General features: G+C 38.2%; 1 protein-coding gene and 1 long non-coding RNA gene across 6 annotated transcripts in view; one reads left to right on the forward strand and one right to left on the reverse strand.

Annotated features, from left to right (window-relative positions):
• Window positions 1–16725, reverse strand: part of LOC103783375 (uncharacterized) — a 43017-nt gene extending 26292 nt beyond the window's left edge. The window contains exon 1 of the long non-coding RNA XR_010112139.1: window positions 1766–16725. This is a non-coding gene — a long non-coding RNA (uncharacterized LOC103783375). The remainder of the gene's footprint in view (window positions 1–1765) is intronic.
• Window positions 1–16727, forward strand: part of SGCD (sarcoglycan delta) — a 1033257-nt gene that overhangs the window by 1006325 nt on the left and 10205 nt on the right. The window lies entirely within an intron of this gene.

Consider the following 16727-nt stretch of genomic DNA (forward strand, 5'->3'; position numbering starts at 1 on the left):
AGAACTCCCCAAGTGCAGCTGCTTTAATTGACCAAAAATACACCAACTTTATACCTTCCCACCAGTTTTTTCTTATTTCCCTTTCAGTCATAACTTTCTCTGATTATTATTTTTCTCAAACTTATAACACACAGAGTAATCCTAGGTGTTGCTGTGAAACTGCTGTTTCCTGGGAAAGACCAGAGCTAACCTCTTCTATTTCAGCTACCACATATATTATTTGGCTTTTATGATGTTCTGAAGGTCGCTCCCCAAAGTAACAAAAGCCATTGTCTCCATTCTCTAAGGATGGAAACACAATATGATCTAAAAGCTTGTCTAGGTTTGGAAGTGATTAATGTAGATTCTTATGATGAAGGAAATGAAAACGAGAAATCTGGATAAGTAATCACTGTTTCAACAAAAACAATTTCAACAAAAAATGAGCCTGAGACAGAGAACAAACTGATAATGCCAACAGCAAATAAATTATTCTCTTAGTTTTCAAAACAGACTTTGTGATAACATTTAAAGTTTTGTAGGGTTTTTTGATTCATGAGACTTCCAAGTACAGCCAGGAAGGAAAGGGACCCAGTTTCCCATGTTTCACAGGTACATTAAGTGGAATTTGAGCTGAGCAGAAGTTTTAGCTGAATGCAGAAATGTGCCATGAAAGGAAGGTTTGATAGAGAAAAATCTCAGAGCTTCGTAAACCTGGGAGAGATAACCAATTTTCTCCTTGTCGTATTCCCTGGGCCAAAAACTACACATCTTCAAACATGAGCTGTGAAACCATCTCAGAGGGTAACAGAGGCTGGACACTTTGGAACTCTGGTCAGGGCTTTGCCTCATGTCTAACTATAGAAATGACAGCATTTCAGAGGAAATGTTTACCCTGGGAGGATGCAATCTACATGGTGAATTGGCTAGACAATCAGTTCCTCAATTGCACCTTCCTAGTCTTACCAGCCAAAAAGAGACAGTGGATGCTCCATGGAATCCAATTATGTTTTCAGGTTTTTTTTTTTCTTTTTTTTGAGACAGAGTCTTGCTTTGTTGCCCAGGCTGGAGCACAGTGGCACTATCTCAGCTCACTGAAAGCTCCACCTCCCAGCTTCATGCCATTCTCCTGCCTCAGCCTCCTGAGTAGCTGGGACAACAGGCAACCACCACCATGCCCGGCTAATTTTTTGTATTTTTTTTGTATTTTTAGTAGAGACGGGGTTTCACCATGTTAGCCAACATGGTCTCGATCTCCTGACCTCGTGATCCACCCGCCTCAGCCTCCCAAAGTGCTGGAATTACAGGTGTGAGCCACCACGCCCAGCCTCAGGTTTCTTTTTCTTGAGGTTTTATACACAAAGTACCATTAACTCAGCGATACAGAAATACTCCACCAACCACAATCAAATACACCTCCCACTTTACTATCTCTAGCCCCACATGTCCACATTTCTGCTTGATGACTCAAACATCTTCAAGTCGACATATTTCAAACAAACTCATGATGTTCTATCCATATACTCTATAAGCATTCTGCTTATTCTCTTCCCTCTCTCAGTGGCTGACCTCCACCATCTACTGGTAATAAAATCTACAACACTAGAAATCAGCCTTGATCCAGTCCATCACCAAATCCAAATCACCATCTTCTTCCACCTGGATAATAACAGACTCCTAGCTACTTTCCTTGCAGTCCTCTTGCTACCTCTTATGCACTCTCCACTCTGTTAGAGAAACAGAAAAAACTGGACATAGATAGATTTACTATAAGAAATTGACTCACACAATTACAGAAGCTGAAAAGTCCCATGATCTGCTGTCTGCAAGCTGGAGATCCGGGAGAGCTGATGGTGTTGTTCCAGTTCACGTCAGAAGGACTGAGAACCAAGGATTAGATGGTATTAATATAAATTCCAATCTGAAGGCAGAAGACTAATGTCTCAAGTAGGCAGGCAGGCAGGCAACGTTATCTCTTGCTCAGTTTTTTGTTCTATACAGGTTATCAATAGATTAGATGAAACTCACCCGCATTAAGGAGGAACCTGTTTTATTCTTCAGATTCAAATGTTAATCTCATCCAGAAACACCCTCACAGACACACCTAGAATAATGTTTGACCAAATGTATGGGTACCTGTGGTTTAGTCAAGTTGAAAAATAAAATTAACCATCACAGGAATATTTTTTGCCTGCTTATACCACCAATCCATTTAAAATCCTTATTCTGCAAAGCCATACCTCACTTGCTTCCTACATCTTTTTTTTTTTTTTTTTTTTTTGAGATGAAGTTTTTGCTCTGGTGCCCAGACTGGAGTGCAGTGGCACAATCTCGGCTCACTGCAACCTCCGCCTCCTGGGTTCAAGCGATTCTCCTGCCTCAGCCTCCCCAGTAGCTGGGATTACAGGCACCCACCATCACACCTGGCTAGTTTTTGCATTTTTAGTAGAGACAGGGTTTCACCATGTTGGCCAGGCTGATTTCAAACTCTTAACCTCAGGTGATCAACCTGCCTCGGCCTCCCGAAGTGCTGGAATTACAGGCATGAACCACCGCGCCCAGCCTTGCCTCTTATTAATACCACATTATCTACTTTGTATAAATTTCTTTTAACTCATAAAATTACTTTCTTTCTAAAAGTCTTTATGCTGAATGCTGGTCCTTCTGCGTCTCTGTGCCCCTTAAGCCCAGTATAATCCATGTTTATTAACTAAATCAACTAGCTCTACACTGGGAAAGAAGAGCTGATTCGAAATGATGTTTTGTAATGGCCAAGCTTGCCTTTCATAGAAGCAAATCTCAAAATGGTTTTGCTCTAGAGGACATATCACTGCTTTCTGAGATAAATAGTCTTCAAATGAGACTATCCAATACATTTCTTAAGTCTTTAGAGTAGAAGCCTAGAATATTATGAATAGATTTTTCTTTCAACAGATCTCTACAAACTCAGCAGATTCATTGGTAAAACTTAAATACCTATTTCAGATAAGAAGGAGCTTGAGTTTCAAAGTGACCCTTATTTGACTTAAAAGTAGAACTTACATAATTAGAGAAGATTATGTTCCTTCTTCCTATTTTCTGGTGCTTATTTTATTTAAGCCAATCTCTATAATGCAAGTTGAAATTGGTTGAAATTGGTTCCCCTGAGTACAATGTGTTCAAGCCAAAGCAGGCAGTTAAAACAGGGATACCTGAGCCAGACACAGTGGTGCACACCTGTAATCCCAGCTATTCTGGAGGCTGAGGCAAGATTGCTCGAGCCCAGGAGTTCAAAACCGGGGCAACATAGTGAGACCCCTGTCTCTATAAATCCACCCCTCATTGTTATCCCTGTTTTATTTTTATTTTTAATGTATCAACCTACCTGAGCTGGAACAACATTTCCCAAAATCCTTCCCTGAGTTAGCATGGCTGCATGAGGTTTGGAAGGTGAGAATGCAGCATCTGCCATACTCCTTTTGTGCTGGAAAATCAGTGCAGAGCCACAGGCACTGTTGGAGATCACCTGCTCGATCACCTTGTTAGTGTGGGGCAGCAGCCGAGACTTTAGTCTTTTGGCTCCCACCAATTTTCTTCTAGCTTCTCCAACTCCTGGGCTAGGTACATGCTGAGTTTCAGGAAGAAAGACAGAAGTGGTGGGAGATTGTCGTGGGTTCCAGTTCATCATCATTCTTCCCCACTTCACATCCATCTTTTTTTCCTGATTCCCATCCCACTGACTTCAAGCTCCAGCAAAGACAACCTTACCTAGATTGTTTAACCAGGTCTCCCAAATGTGTAAGGACAAATTCCTATAATAAACGAAATTATATATCTGTCTCATTCATAGATGTTATCTTTCTCTAATGGAGCCATGATCAACAAACTTCCATGGAGCTTTCTAGCCAATTGACAACTCTTCAGCCAGATGTGATTCTCAGAAAGTTGGCACATCCATAATTTAAAAAGAAGCTGCTAACTTTTAAAGTTGAGCTGATTTTATCATACCATGTCAAGTTCCGTAATCTTTTGAAAAATTGGAAACCTGGACCTCCAGTGCAACACAGATGGTAGTTTTAAGTTCCCTAACCAGTCCACCCTCTGAAAACAATTAAGATTATTCAACATTCAAGCCCTAAAGGAGCGTGAGAACACAGAGACATCAACTGATCATTGAGGCCCCTTTAACGTTATAGATTTTGCTAACCTAGATGAAATTTAGCTTCAGTTTTCATGGCCTCCTGGGTTATGGGAACAAAACAAATCTTGGGGTTCACTGAAGTCGGGAGTCTTAGAGATTTCACAGATGAAACTGGGACCCCCCCAATTACCAAAGCCTCAGTGTAAGGGTGAAATAGAATCTAATCTGCCTAGTCTTCCCTACCTGGCCCTTCCACTCAGAGGACTACAAGGGAAATTGCCTGTCTTGAACCTCAGCACTGAATGAAAGGGGAAAAAATAAATTTCTCTACCACTTGATAACTTCAAACTGGCCTTCACTCTGGTTTGTAGCCTGGCTGAATTCATATCACCTGGATGGGCCTGAAACCTCAAGCAGAGAAATTAGTTTACGGTGGGTCCAAGTTCACGGTGGCACCAGTGAGTGATGGAAACAAATGCAAATCCCCTCTAGAGAAAACATCTTAAATGCAGGCTTCAAATAATTTCTGCAGATAAAAATCCAAGCAATGTGAACTCACAGTCAAGAAGGACAAAATACACTCAGAAACAAGGCACCATGAGCAAGAGAGCAGGCAGGAAAACAAGGCAGCCAATGTAGACCCACAGAGGCTTCAGTTATGAGAATTAGCAGAGGAAAAAACAAGTTAAGTATGTTTACTATGCATAAAAAAACACAGGAATAAATTAACAGAGTAAAAAATAAAGACATAAAAATAACACATTAGAAAAGAAATGAAACAGAATTTCTAGAAATGAAAATACAATCTCAAAAAGCAAAATTCCAATGAATATGAGAAATAGAGAAAAATAAATCAATATGAACATATATCTGAAGAATTACCTCAAAAGCAGAGAGACAGAAGAATAGGAATGCTAGAGTAAGAACATCTAATCCAAATTGCAGAATCAATGAGGAAAGAGAGACTAGGGCAAGAACAGTTTTCAAAGACATATCAGGTGAGTATTATCCTAAAGTGATGAAAGACACAAAACCACAAGTTTAAAGGGTAAAAAAAAAAAAAAAAATTAAAATTAAAATACTGCAAATAAAGCGAAATTTACATGCAGACATATCAGAATGACACTATAGACCATCAGAGATAAAAAAGGAGTAGGCGAGAAAAAAAAAAACCAAGTAGAAGTTCTGGGATTGAGATTAGACTGACAGCTAATCACACACAGTGATTAGACTGACAGCTAATCATCACAACAGTGAGAAGCAGAATGTGAAAGAATAGTAACTTTAATACCTGAGAGAAAATGATTGTCAATGCAGTGTTGTGGATATAGCCAAAATCTCTCTCACAAAGGAGGGCAAATTAAAGATCTATTCCAGAAAAACAAAACTGGGGGCTTACCCCAGAAGGCATCTACTAAAGGAAAATATCAAGGATTCTTTTGATATTGGAAAGCCTAAGGTAACAGAAGGAATATGTAAAGAGTTAAATACGTAGACATAAATAAATGTTGATTGTATAAACAATAGTCTTGCAGGATTAAAGAATACAGAACTAAGAGAATTAAGACAGCCAGGTAGTATCCTGAGGCCAGATAAATAGACCAGAGAGTTTAGAAATAGATCCACACATATATGCTTAATTGATTTTCAACAAAAACATCAGTGCTGTTCAAATTGATTTTCAACAAAAACATCAGTGCTGTTCAATGGGGAAAGGATTATCTTTTCAACTAATGGAGCTGGAACAACTGGATAAACCTATTAGAAAAAATGAACACTATTCTTAAAAATTAATTCAAGATGGATCATAAATTTAAGCATAAATGCTAAAACTATAAAGATTCTAGAAGAAAACATGGGAAGAATATCTTTGTGACCTTGGGGTAGTCAATGGTTTATTAGACAAGGCACAAAAGTACTAAAAATTACAAATATTAATAAATTGAAATTTATCAATATTAAAATCAAAATTTTAAGCTATTCATTAAGAGACACTGCTTAAAAAATGAAAAAGAAACTCATAGATTGGGAGAAAATACTTGAAATATATATGAAAAAATTTTTACTTAGGATATATAAAAAATCAATAACAAAAATGCAAGTACCCTAATTGTAAAAAGTTGGGGGAGAGATTTAAATAGACCCCTTCCAAATAAACATATTTGAACACCCAGTAAAACACATGAAAAGGTGCCTAACAACATTAGTCATCAAAAAAGTGAAAATCATAATAAAGTACTATTATGTAGCCACCAAAATTTCTATAATTAAAAAGACCCTCAACATCAATGGTGATAGGAATGTAAAACTGCAAAACTATCTTGGAAAACAGTTTGACAATTTCTAATTGTATTATTAATCTATTGCTGTGTAACGCATTACCCCAAAACTTAGCAGTTTAAAACCACAGACATTTATTACCTTTCATTTTCTGTAGGTCAGGAATCAGGTGCAGCTTAGCTGATGGATCTGATTCAAGACTTTTTTATGAGGATGCTGTTAAGCTATTGGACAGGGCAGTGATCTTATCAAACGCTGGACTAGGGGAGGGTCCATTTCCAAAAACACTCTAGTGGTCATTTGTAGGATTAAGTTCTCTGTAGACTGTTGGACTGAACACCTTAGTTTTTCTTGGGCTCATGGCCTCCCCTCCCTCAGTTTCTTGGGCCTCTCCACAGGGCAGCTATCAACATGGTAGCCGGCTTCCCTCAAATTGAAAGAGTGAGAACAAGAGCCTAAGATGGAAGCCACGGTCTTTTTACATCTTAAGCTCATAAGTGATATCCCATTAATTTTGCCATATTCTACTTGTGTAGAAGGAAGTCATTACGTCCAGCCCACGTTGAGGGGAGAGAATAACATAAGGGCATGAAAACCAGGAGACAAGGATTCCTGGGGACCATCTTAGATGCTGCCTCACCACACACATTAAAGACATGCCTATCTTATAACCTAGTCATTCCACTCGAAGCTGCCTGTTCAAGAGAAATGAAAACTTTTCCTCAAAAAGACTTGTGTAAGAATGTTCATAGTACTTTCTACAAAATAGCCACAAACTGTTAACAACCAGATGTCAATTAACAGTAGAGTGGGTAAACAAATCATGGTCTATTCATGCAATCAACCACTACTAAGCAATAAAAAGAATGAACAACTGATGAACAGAGCCACATGGAAGAATCTCTAGTTTCAAAAATCATAAAAGAGTAAAAACTATTATTCTCATTAGATGAAGTTCAAAAACAAGCAAGACTTATCTGTGGTGCTAGAAATCAGAAGAATGCGTGCCTCCAGAGGGTGGTGGGTGTGAATGCAGAGAAGCATGAGGTGACTTTCTGGGGTACTGGTGTTGGATGCGATGGTGATTACCTGAAACTATATATCTATCAAAATTCATCAAAGTATATTAGTAAGATTTGTGCACTTTACTGTATATAAGTTCTACCTCAATAAAAAGTCATCTGAAATTTTAAAAATTTCAGTTATATTAAAGACCTCTAAAAACATAATAGAATAGTTGATATTTAAAATGACAGAAAAATGTGTCCAAAGCAAATAACAGAAGCATAGTGGAAAAACTAGGAAAATAAATTTTAAGGCAGAAGGCATTACAAGAAATAAAGAGAATCACTATATATTAAGATAAAGAAGATAAACCAATTCTAAGCTGGTATGCATCTAATAACATGCGTCTTTTAGTAAATGATAAAACAGATAAAAATAGATATGAATATTCAAAAAATTTGAGTGGAACAACTAAATAACTTGAGTTAATAAGACATATAATATGGCACCAACAACTGAAGAACACATTCTCTTCAGGTAGGCATGCAAGATTTATACATACTGAGACAAAAAGGTAGTTTCAATTTTTTCTTTTTTTTGAGATGGAGTCTCGCTCTGTTGCCCAGCCTGGAGTGCAGTGGTGCGATTTCAGCTCATTGCAGCCTCCACCTCTGGGGTAGCTGGGATTACAGGCGTGTACCACCATGCTCAGCTAATTTTTGTATTTTCAGTAGAGATGGGGTTTCACTATGTTGGCCAGGCTGGTCTCGAAATGCTGACTTCAGATGACCTGCCCACCTCAGCTTCCCAAAGTGCTAGGATTATAGGCGTGAGCCATTGAGCCCGGGCTCAATTTTTAAGGAACTGATGTTATACAGAAAATGTTCTCTATTATAAGATTGTCAGTTCAAAAACAATGTTCAAAAGTTCAAAATTTAAAAATACTAGAAATCTATACTAATAAATCTTATGTATTTCTAAAACTAAAGAACGCCCATCTATAAACCTCATAGGCCAAAAGAGAAGTCATACTAAAATTAGAAAATATTTACACCTATATTATAAATACTCCTTTGGGATGCCGTCAAAGAAAAATTCATAACTTAAATGCATATATTAAAATTTGGAAAGGCAAAAATTAACAAAACAGCACATTTTAGAACTTAAAACAACTGGAGAATTATCTGGGACAAGACAGATAAATTTATGAACTAAACATAAAAATAGATCAGATTGACAAACCCAAAAGTTAGCTCCTTGAAAGGACTAATAAAATAAACCTCTGGCAGTACTGTTCAAGGGGAAAAGAAGACGTGAAAAAATATGTGGGACAAAAAAAAGACAGCTACAAACGCAGGGGGCATTTTATTTTTTATTTTTAAAAATCTTCTTTATCAGTGCAAAGGAGAATAGCAGGGGGCATTTTAAAAATGAGGATATTATTTTAAAAAGACTTTGTCAACAAATTTAACCTTTATATGAAATGGAAAAAAAAAAAGCTAACTTACAAAAAAAACTGGAGAAGAAACACAAAACCTCTATGAGGCTATAATTATTTTGGTGGAAAAACATGTATTTTTCATGCCCAGAGGGTTCATCAATGTGTTTAAACATACAAGGCACAAATAATTCTAATCTTTCATAAACAATTCTGGATTATAGAAAAGTGACAGAACCTGACATTGGTATTACAAGAAAGAAAAATTATAGAACACACTCTTTTATGAATACAGATGCAAATTACCAAAAAAAGAAATATTTTCAGAAATATATAGAAAAGATAATACATAATGACAAAGTTGGGCTCAAGCCAAAAACACAGGAGTAGATAGTTATTGGAAAATTAATATAATTCACCACATTAATATATTAAGGAGAAATATATTATCTTAATAGATATTCCATTATATAAAATAGTATTTGATAAAATTCACATTAATTAATGATAGAAACTTTTGGCAAAATGAGAATAGAAGAGAACTATCTTATTAAAAGGCATTAGGGGAGAAAAATCCTAGAATAAAAAACATACTTAATGGTAAATTGTTGAAAATTTCCTCTTTAAGGTGAGGAAGAAGCAAGGTTTTCATTTCTTTACTTCTAATCAACACTGTATTGTATGGTTCTAGACAGTACAGTAAAAAAAGAGAAAGAATTAGTATAAGAAATGACAGTCGCACACAGTGGCTCATGCCTCTAATCTCAGCACTTTAGGAGGCCCAGGCAGGCAGATCACTTGAGTTCAAGATCAGGCTGGCCGACATGGTGAAACCCTGTCTCTACTAAAAATACAAAAATTAGCCAGGTGTGGTGGTGGGCACCTGTAGTCCCAGCTACTTGGGAGGCTGAGGCTGTAGTAAGCCAAGATTGCGCCACTGCACTTTAGCCTGGGCAACAAGAGTGAAACTGTCTCAGAAAAAAAAAAAAAAAAAAAGAAAAATATAAAACTTTCACAAATTAACATAATTTATAGTTGCAATGAAAACCTAAAATAACCTACAGATAGATTATGAAAAACAGCTTACCTAGGTGTTGATTTTTAAGGTCAACATACCAAAAAAGTCAATTAGATATCTATATTTCAGGAAAATAGGATATCTCTATTCCAGGGAATAGGAGAATGAGAAATACTTTTTTAAAAAACACCATTTTCAATAGCTACAAAAGATAGGTTAAACTATTGAAATACATCAAATAAAACATAAGTAATTGGAGATAGCTACAGTGTCCATGGATTGAATTTGAATCCCATCCAAATTCCAACAGAATTTCCTTATGAAACTTAAGTTCATTCCAAAATGTATGTGGAAGACCCAAGAATCGCTAAGACATTCTTGAACAAGAATAAGGTAAGAGGATTTGCCTTATGAAGTATAAAGAATTTTAAAACTCAAGTAAGCTACAATATTTAATTAAACAATATTTTGCAGGGATAGACAAATAGAATAATAGACTAGAAAACCCCAAAAGAGAGCCATAAAGGTATGGGAATATTATTTATGATGGACCTAAATATTGGCTTTTTCAACATATGTTGAGATAATCTCCATCTCTTTTGACCCCAACCTCAGACTATACACAAAAATTAATACCTGATAAATTAGAGACATAATGAAAAAAGAAAACATAAAACCTTTGACAACAATATAGAAGAGCTTCATGACCTCAGTGTAGGGAAGGATTGCTCAGGTAAGACACAGAAAGTGCAATCCCTATTCCAAAAGACCATAAATTTGTCTGCATTAAAATGTAAAACCTCTGTTCATCCACAGATGGTAAATATAAAAGACAAACCACAAACGGAAAGAAGAAATTGTCAATACATAGAACGGCTGAATATTTTTCAGATTATATAAAAGTATTCCACAAATCACACAAAAAATTTAAAAAAGACAAAAAATAGAAATAAACAAAATAGATGAAAACATTTCACTGACAAAAATCCCAAATGGCTTACAAATGACAAGATGCTTAACTCCATTAATAATTAGGTAAATGCAGTTTTAAAAGACAATGGCATCCCATTTCACAGTCATTTCATACTTAGCTGTATCAAATGTCAGCAAGGAAGTGAACAACTGGAACATTATACACTAGTGGGAAAGTCAGTTGGAGCAATCACTTTGGAAAGCTATTTGCCATTATCTAATAAAGCTGTAGATATGCAGATCCTTAGGAGTAGCAAGTCTACTCTCCCACATTAGTCTGAAAGAGACTTTTGCATTCAGGCATCAGGAGCCACACACAAGAATGTTCATGGTTGCACCATTGGTAAAAACAAAAACCCAAAACCAACCCAGTGTTCGACAGTAGAATGGACAAATAAATCATGGTATATGGTAACACTAGGGAAATGGAATAAATTACAGCTATGTGCTGAAATGTAGAATAACCTCAGAAACATCATATTGAGGAGGGAAAACAAAAGTCATTAAAGAATTATAAAGTGGAATTATTCTGTGTGTGAAGTATGCAATAGTAGTGTATTGTTTAAGGATGCAAATTTAGTCATAAAGAAAAGCAGGAAAACAGCAAACACAAAATTCCTAATAGTTGTTACTCCCGGAGGGAAGGAAATAGAAGGGATCAGGAAGAGGAGCTCAGGTTGCTACAAAATTTGTTTTTTCTTAAAAAAGATGATAATTATACAAAACCATTGTCATTCTTTCTTTTTTCCCCCCCAAGATGGAGTCTTGCTCTGTCTCCCAGGCTAGAGTGCAGTGGCACAACCTCAGCTCACTACAACCTCTGCCTCTCGGGTTCAAGCAATTCTCCTGCCTCAGCTTCCCAAGTAGCTGGGATTACAGGCACCTGCCACCACACCCAGCTAATTTTTTGCCATTTAGTAGAGATGGGGTTATCACCATGTTGGCCAGGCTGGTCTCGAACTCCTGACCTCAGGTGATCCACCCGCCTTGGCCTCCCAAAGTGCTGGGATTCCAGGCGTGAGCTACCGTGCCGGCCAGCATTATCATTCTTTATACCATATTTATAATTTTATATTATTCTGTGTCTATTCATAAAATTTAATAATTCAGATCAAAATTCAAAACATTTTAAATTAGAAAACACTAAAATCAGAAGCCCTGGCAACCACTGGCCAGGTTAGATAGAAGAGCAGCTGTCCCCGTAGACAGCATCTCCATCGCCTCATTCACATTTAGGCCAGTGCCACATACCATGTTACTGTTCTGGGAATGTCATTTTACTTACAGCTTTCTCACGGGTTACTCACTGTCATCACCTATTTAGTCTTGGTGGGGGCACCTGAGTTTATGACCCTTGGACTAGAGCCGTGCTTCTCAAAGTGTGGCCCGCCGAAACAAGCAGCATCAGCATCACCTGGGAACGTGTTACAAATGTGGATGTGTGGGCACCCCTCTAGACTTACTGAATCAGTAACTCTAGGGGTGGACCCAGCACTGTTTTCACAAGCCCACCGGGTGATTCTGATGCTCACATTTGAGAACCATTCTTCTTGAAGATATGGCACAGCCTGGCCCAGCCCAGCTCCGGCCCCCACCCTTCCTGGCCACTCCTCCTTTCTGCATCTCTTCAATGAGGCTCTTTCTCCTCTGAGAGGGTTGCAGTTTCTCCTAATGGAAGTAGTGTTCATTTCCAAGAGTCAGCAGGACCCTTAACTGCCACTCCCATCAGGAGGAAACCTTCCATTTTTCCTCACTACGTGCCATCTAAACAATTGTGTTGTGGTCATTAATTTATGGGCAGAGGTTGACGGACATCACTTCAGGAGTGATGCTCTCTGCAGTTTCCACAGGGCTTCTGTAGGAGTGCATTAGTCCATTTTATTACTGCTATAAAGAACTGCCCGAGGCTGGGTAATTTATAAAGGAAAGATGTTTAATTGATTCACAGTTCCCCATGGCTGGGGAGGCCTCAGGAAACTTACAATCATGGTGGAAGGTTAAGGGGAAGCAAGGAACCTTCTTCACAAGGTGGCAGGAAGGAGAAGTGCCAAGCGAAGGGGGAAAGCCTCTTATAAAACCATCAGATCTCATGAGAACTCACCATCATGAGAACAGCATGGGGGTAACCAACCCCATGATTCAATTACCTCCCACCAAGTGCCTCCCATGACACGTGGGGATTATGGGAACTACAATTCAAGATGAGATTTGGGTGGGACACAGCCAAACCATATCAAGGAGCTTTATCTCAGTGGAAAGACTAGCGTGTGAACAACTTCTGTTAAGTCTGCTTGAACATCAAAGGACATTAAGCTGGGCTGTAAAACAGAAAGCCAGTTACCGTTTTTGTCTCTGCTTCCAGGAAATCATCATCTCTATTTTGTTGCAGCCTTTCACAATAGGACACTTTCAGAGTAGTGCCCTTTCTCACCACCCTGGTTCTTTCATGGCTGAGATGTGGGGAAAGGCAGGAGTCATTTCTGAGTCTACCTCTCCGGCCTGGGTCCCTCCTGCTAATCTCAGAGGCCTAGGCAGTGGGCAAGAATAAAGCGAATTCTAATGCCTGTCTGAAATGCCAGTCCTGCATCTGATAAAGCTCTGTAAGCTCCATACTTTTTTTCTATTTCAAGCTTTCTTTTTCACCAAACTATTCTGTTTATATTGAATCATTCACTTTGAACTCTATGTACCAAGTCTGAACACATTCCAAATATCCTAAATTTGATATTGCTGAAGTAGACCGTTTAAATAAGTTATAAGAAATACTGTATAACCATGAAGTATGCATCACCCAGCCATATATACTACTATTACCTCACTATTGTTTACATAGATTGGTTTTAGAAATTTAAGCATTAACTTCTTGAAGAAAGGATTACAGAAAATAGGGGTAAGGATACAATAGATGGAAAGAAATACAGTTATTCTGGAACTAATATGATATAAACAAATATTAGCTCTGGAGTCCACTAAATTGAATTCAAATCTTGGCTCTGCCATTTTACTAGGAGTATAACCATGAACAAGTCACTGTACCGTAGATTCCTTGTTTGTATAATCAGGACTATAGAAACACCAGATTGATAGGTTTTGGTGAGGATTAAATGAGATAACACATTAGCAGTGTCACCACCTAGTAACAAACCCCCCAATAACACATAGCTGATGTTTAAGGCAAGAAATAAGACCAGCAAAACAGATCAGAACAAATTCTAAACGGAGTTCAGATCTCTTCTAAGGAAATTGTAGAACATATTCTACAAGTTTTGATAAGTAACATATTCAAAACTTATTTCGGGAAGATATATTTTTGTGTGAAGTTCATTGGGAAAAAGGAAAAACTAGAGACAAAACTTGAGACACAGTTACAATAGTCTGGGTTACGGGCAACCCTTTCATAACCCCCTCCTGGTGATTCTCATGCTCACATTTGAGAATGCTTCTAAGAAATTTTAGGAAGAAAAGAGGAGGGAAAGGAAGAAGGATTTGTCCATGGTCATTTAGTGGCCACTCCACGGCTTGATTCTGAGAACGGAGAAGTTCTGAGTTAAAAGACGTGTTAACTGAGGGAAGAAGGAAGAAAGAGAAAAGATGACAGGAGGACTCTCACCTGGGCAAGGGGGATGATGGCAGTGACACTGATAAGAGGTGAGCAGGAAGTATAGTAAAAGCACAAACTCATCCTACAAGGAGAAAGGTATCGACATTAGTGGAAACAGAAGCAGTTAGAAAACTTAGGATAAACTGTGTGCATCAATCAGACTGTATAGGAGAGAAAAAACAGAGAATGGCAAAAAAACCATCTTCATATCTCAAAAGTGAGAGGGAGTCAAGAGCACAGGGGCAGCTCCAGTTAGTTGGATTAAGGTTCTAGACCAGGCCGTACTGCACAGACATCACTTTCTGTTGTCCTGCTACTGAGTCCCTCTCCCTGTTGCACTGACATTATCAAACCAAATGCAAATGAGATGAACCACAATAATGGGCAGAACTGCACCTGGTTCAGCACAACCTGGTGAAGGTCTTAAGAGGAGGGGAGGTGGGGAGTGGAGGATTTTTGCCACACCCAAAGGGGTGAGACCACAGAAGAAAAAATTATTTACATAGAAACTCAGGCCAATCCTTTCGTAAGTACTCCAGGACTATTGCTTCTCTTGATGATTTTAGTTGAGTCATTGTAGGGGGGGACAATTCAAGGGAGAAGGCTGCTGCCTGGAAGCAATCCTCAGGAACCTAGGCCTGAAAAATGTGGATGAGCTCTCTCTTGGCATTTGTGCAATGTGGCTGGGGGTTGCTCCGTAGTGGATCTTACTGGTCAGCTTGCTCTGTTTGCCACTTACTGAGGCCCAAGAGGCTTTACCCTACTCAGAGGCAGTGGCAAAAACAGAACAAAGAATCAATAGTGGGCAAGGAGAATGAGGTTCCTTTTTAACATGTTTAAGGTGTCTGAAAGTTAGAAGCACTGAAATCAAATTCAGGAAATTGGTCTGGATCAGAGTGTTTTGAGAACCATTGCTGAGGTCTCCGTTCCTAAGTTAGGATACTTTCTTTGTAACAGAGAGGAGGATCTTCATACATTCCTATCTGGTAATAGTATTAAAATCAATTGGGTATGATGGTTCATGCTTGTAATCCCAGCACGTTGAAAGGCCAAAGAGAGAAGATCACTTGAGCCCAGGAATTTGAGACCAGCCTGGGCAAACATAGCAAGACCCTATCTCTACAAAAAATTTAAAAATTAGCTGCCCGTGGTGGCACATACCCAGCTACTCAGGAGGCTGAGGCCAGAGGATCACTTAAGCACAGGAATTTGAAATGGCAGTGAGCTATAATTGTGCCACTGCACTCCAGCCTGAGCAACAGGGTGAGACCCTGTTTCTAAGAAAAATAAAAATAAAATCTAGAACATTTAGGGGATGGTTGAGTTTGAGTTAATGTTTTTCTCATTATATGAATTAGGCAAAAAGCTTCCTCCTAAGGGGTATTATCCTGTTTTGCCATCATAATTAATTAGCATAGAATGTGGCTGATTCTCTTGATTTATTTTTTATCTTACATACCGTAAATTCACTCATCTGCAAGTTTTCACAAATACATAGAGACCTGTAACCACCACTGCAATCAAGTTCCGTCACACAAAACATGTTTTTCTTATGCTGTCCCTTTGCAGTCAGACCACCTCCCCTCCCCAGCCCCTGGCAACCACTGACCCTCTCTGCAGTGCAGAAATGACAACTGCATTGAAGGTTAAGGCCTGAGGCTTTCTTATGATTGGTTGGTATTGTAACAATAGTAACAGCTGTAATAGTAATATATAATACATATTTGCATTTCTATTGTGTCAGGCACTATTTGAAGCACTTTATAGATGAGGAAACTGAGGCTTTAAGAGATTTTAGAAAGGAAAGAGGAGGTAAAGACAGACTTATCCATGGTCATTTAGTGGCCACCCCATGGCTTCACTCCAAGCATGTCAGACTCCTAGACCCATTTTTTTAACCTCTATCTGATTCTGCCTCCATGGAAGATACAGAAGCAGGACAAAGTAGAAAGGATACCTACCAATTCCAGGAAGCTTGGTTTAGATCCGGGATTGACTTACTTTTACAAAAAAAAAAAAAAAAAAAAGCTTATGTGAGTTTGATTAATTATACCAATAAAACAACACTTGGATATAAGATCAAGTGAAACCAGGATCCTAGAACACTTTCCTTACAGCCTTTGTAAAATGCAATGAAGATAAAGCCTAGACTTATTATGCTCCCTGTCATAAACTTGACCAGGTTTGTAAAGCAAAACTTAAAAAAATTCTCTGATCAAATACTGGAATGCTTTGTTAATGTCCTTGAGCATGAACTTCCTTTTGTATTTATTAAAAAGAAAAAGGGATCTTTATTGACGATCTTGGGTGTTTT

Source organism: Pan paniscus, chromosome 4, assembly GCF_029289425.2.
Source record: "Pan paniscus chromosome 4, NHGRI_mPanPan1-v2.0_pri, whole genome shotgun sequence".
Lineage (NCBI taxonomy): Eukaryota > Metazoa > Chordata > Mammalia > Primates > Hominidae > Pan > Pan paniscus.